Source organism: Malaya genurostris, chromosome 2, assembly GCF_030247185.1.
Source record: "Malaya genurostris strain Urasoe2022 chromosome 2, Malgen_1.1, whole genome shotgun sequence".
Lineage (NCBI taxonomy): Eukaryota > Metazoa > Arthropoda > Insecta > Diptera > Culicidae > Malaya > Malaya genurostris.
Genome location: NC_080571.1, coordinates 243451742 through 243456092, shown reverse-complemented (window position 1 = coordinate 243456092; position 4351 = coordinate 243451742).

The window sequence follows — 4351 nt, the reverse complement described above, 5'->3', positions numbered from 1 at the left end:
GAGCGAACGCGCTTATTGTTTTTACTGGATCCGAGTGTGGGTAACACATCTAAACTCATAGCTGTTCTTTAAAAAGCAATGTTTGATCAATACAAGGAATTCGTTGTTTACATTTTTTTTGTGAATGAATAGGTAACGTCACTTATATGTCGGTAAGTTGCGTGTTTGTGGTAAGAATGACGTAAAAATTTGACACATGTCATCTGGTTGATGCTTTCAAAAGTAAAGTTTGTTTGACATTACAAACGTAATGGGTCAGTCCCGGTACTTTATGAACAATGTGTAAAGCACATAAGCGGCTGGACTGTTTATGAATTTGTTTTGTGCGCCGTTCGAAACGCACGGAACACATTTTGAACGAAAATCAGCTGTTTCTTTGTATTCGAGGAAATTCAGAATGACCTCGATCATGAAGTACTGGATGAATGAGTTCAGCATCTTCCATCATCAATCCCAACGAACCAGACGATCAGGGTAGCAAATATTCTCAAAAAAATGATTTCGAAAATTCGCAGACATAAATAAGTTACCCCCCTGGGCATAACATGTTTCACCGGCCCTGCGTGCAGCTTTGCTCCGTTTGCAGCGTACTTTGTTAAATTTCGTATAGCGTGCAGGGTTGCCAGAATTTCTAAATCTTTTATTTAATTTGTACCTACTTGTTAGTGTTATTACAAGATCATGATAATGATGCTTTTGTATAAGAGTACTTTTCTCATATAGAAAGTTTATGCATTTACTTGAAAAATTGACTAGTGAAAATTGGCCCACAGGACTAAGTGTTCTATATCATTCGACGCATTTCATCGAGCTGAGCAATGTATGTTTCTGTGTGTGTATGTGGGTTTTTTAGAAATGTGTAAAATTGGAAAAATTTTTAGAAATATGGAAAATTGGGTTAGATCAGTTTTTATTACCAACAAACAATTTTTTAAACAGAAACCAGTGAGTGTAATGTTGACATATCGAGTACTAGAATGTTTAGCGATCGAGTACCATTTGACATTTGAAAAATGGTATAATGCTTTATTCTAAGAAAAAACTTTTGAATTAAGATCGACATTACCACCTCAAAGTAAACACTTTTTACTTCACTTCTGCTCTGGATTTGTATTTGTGATTTGTGATTCAGTGGTATGAAAATGGTTCGAGTCGAATCTCTGGACGATTTGGTCCATTAGACACCATTCTTGGCTTGTTTGTATGATGACTTTGGGAGTACCTTTTTTTAAACATGCCTTTTTATGAAATCGTCTTAAGTTATAGTAACATTTTTTCTCTCCAATACATTTTTTAGAGCATTTATTTTCTATTCAACATATTTTCTTATACAAACTCTCATATAAGGAGTGTATGGAAAAGTAGTTAGCATCATTGATTATTGAATAAAAAAGCGAAGAAAAACATATTTTGACATTGGTTTTTCTAAAAACCGATAAAGCTAACACCAAGACAAGCCACACTTCAGAATCAACAAGCAGCCTGGCTAGTACTGAAGTAGCATGCAATGAAACTATCATGAAAATGAAGCAAACTGTTCTGTTTAAGCCGAAGAAAACCCAGCCGATTGAAGCAACAAAACCGCTAATTCGCAAGAAATTCGACCCAGTTACCTTTTCTGTGAAAGAAGTACAATACCGCAATACCGGTGAAGTTTCAGTACGTTGTGACTCGAATGAGCTTGCACTAAAACTGATAGATAGTGCCGAAACTCTGTTGCACGAGAACTACGACATCGAACTGCTGAGCCCACTATGACCAAGATTAAAAATTGTCGGGATTACAGACGAATTATCAGAAGAGGAAATCGTTAAAAAACTGCAATATAATTTACCTGAGACAAGCTATTTGAAAGTTATCAGAGTGCTGAACAAACAAACCCGGAATAATAGTGGATCAACAGTCATAGCGGAAACCGATGCTCTATCGTTTTACCAATTGACAAAATTACAGCGAATCAATATCGGCTGGGAGCGGTGTAGAGTTTTTGAATATGTGGACGTGATGCGGTGTTAAAAATGCTCCGAATATGGACATAAGGCGGCAACATGCGTGAAACAGCTGTGTTGCTCAAAATGCGCGGAGGCTCACGAAGCTAACGAATGTGTTTCTGATATTGCCAAATGCATTAATTGTCACAACCAGAATGAGCATTTCAATCCTTTAAACACAGAGAAACTTGATATCAGTCATCACTCTTGGAGTTCACAGTGTCCCCTTTACAAAAAGCGACTAGAGAAAGCCAAACTTAGAATTGATTACACTACCTAGCAATCAATGCATGGTGCCCTTCCGGATGAGGATGTTTAAACGAGATCGAATGAGTCAGTTGAATCTCCTGCTCTGTCAGGTAAACACATAACAAGTTTATGTCCTTCCGAGGCTTCGATAGATACTACGCACGCTCAAAGTGGAGTACACTTCCAGCTCTCTGCTGCTGTTTCCGGTTCGACCAATGATCGTGAGCTCCATGAGTTTAACCAGTCAGCCACTCATGGAATCAATAATAAGGATGTAAACCTCGCTCTTCAATCTCCTGATTCGTTCATCAGTCAAAATCAAGATACTGCTACTGGGCACAGTTTCTCAGGTAAATTTGCTACACGTATATGTTCAGTCATAGCTGGGTCAGAAAACTACACTGCCTTAAATAGCTCCCCTTGCGTTCCAGACTTACACTCTAATATGGATACTGGCGAGCTGACATTGTACTATCAGAATGTAGGCGGCATCAGCTCATCCATTGCAGAATATTCACATGCCTGCTGCGACGACGCATTTGACATTTGTGCTTTTACCGAAACTTGGTTAAACAATGACACACGATCTAGTCAATTATTAAGTTCTAACTACAATGTATACCGTCAGGATCGTTCGAGTTCTAATAGTTCTAAACGTCGCGGTGGGGGTGTCTTACTCGCCGTTCGCTCGTGCTATAAAAGCCGTTTAATCGTTCCTCCTGAATCATCGAGTGTCGAACACGTTTGGGTTGCAATCAGTTTACGCACCTGCACACTCTTCATCTGCGTCATCTACATTCCGCCTGACCGTACCAATGACACTCAATTTATAAATGAACACTTGCAATCCATGTCTTGGATCGTCTCTCAGATGCAAACAACCTACAACATCGTCATTTTAGGCGACTTCAACTTCAGTGGAATTCTATGGCAATCCCAGTCATCTCGCTACCTGTTCCCCGATGTTAGTCGTTCATCTATTGGAGCGTTGGCTACTCAGCTGTTGGACGAGTATAACACAGCCGGTTTAGTACAATTGAATGGATGTACTAATGATAACAATCGAATTCTGGATCTTTGTTTCTGCAGCAATGAAATTGCAAAAACTTTTTCAGTTCAGAAAGCTCTCATTCCCCTAGTCAAAATCTGTACTCATCATACACCGCTTTACATCAACTTTCTCTGCAGCCAACCTGTCACATTTAATGAAGTTACAGAAGCAATATCATACAACTTCCGTAAATCTGATTTTATATCAATGAATAATTTTTTTGAAAGCATTGACTGGAACAATGTACTTCTCCATTGTGACTCTCACCGAGCTGCTGAAAAACTGAGCCACGTATTGCTTTATGCCATCGACCAATTCATTCCAAAAATTACAAACTCTCATCATGGATTTGTTCCTAGGCGCTCAACGAATACAAATTTAATACGTTATACATCATTTATCATCCGTGAAATGGAAAAAGGTCATCAAATAGATGCTATTTATACTGATTCATCAGCTGCATTTGACAAGATTAATCATGGCATTACTCTAGCAAAACTCGAGCGCATCGGTTTCCAGGGAAGGTTCCTTGACTGGATAAAGTCAGACATTATTGGCCGCGAAATGTCGGTAAAAATCGGAGAAATCACTTCTCAATCCTTTGCTATCACATCTGGCGTACCACAAGGAAGTCACCTAGGACCTCTTCTGTTTCTAATTTACATTAATGACGTCAATCTCTCGTTGAAATGCTCTAAACTCTCATACGCAGACGACTTCAAATTATTCTTCAACGTGTGCTGCCAAAACGATGCTAAGTTTCTTCAGGAACAACTTGATATTTTCGGAAACTGGTGTCAGGTCAACAGAATGGTACTGAACGCATCAAAGTGTTCCATAATAAGCTTTAACCGTAAACGAAATCCAATAATGTTCAACTATTCGCTTCTCGGTGTTGAGCTACATAGAGTAAGCTGCATCAAAGATCTTGGTGTCATACCACAAACGAATTTCCAGACATGACAGTCACGATCTTTTTTTGGCACACATCTACGGTCCTCCGTGAAACTGGCACCAATGGTGATAAATTGGTTGCACTACTGAGTTCCCATCATCGCAC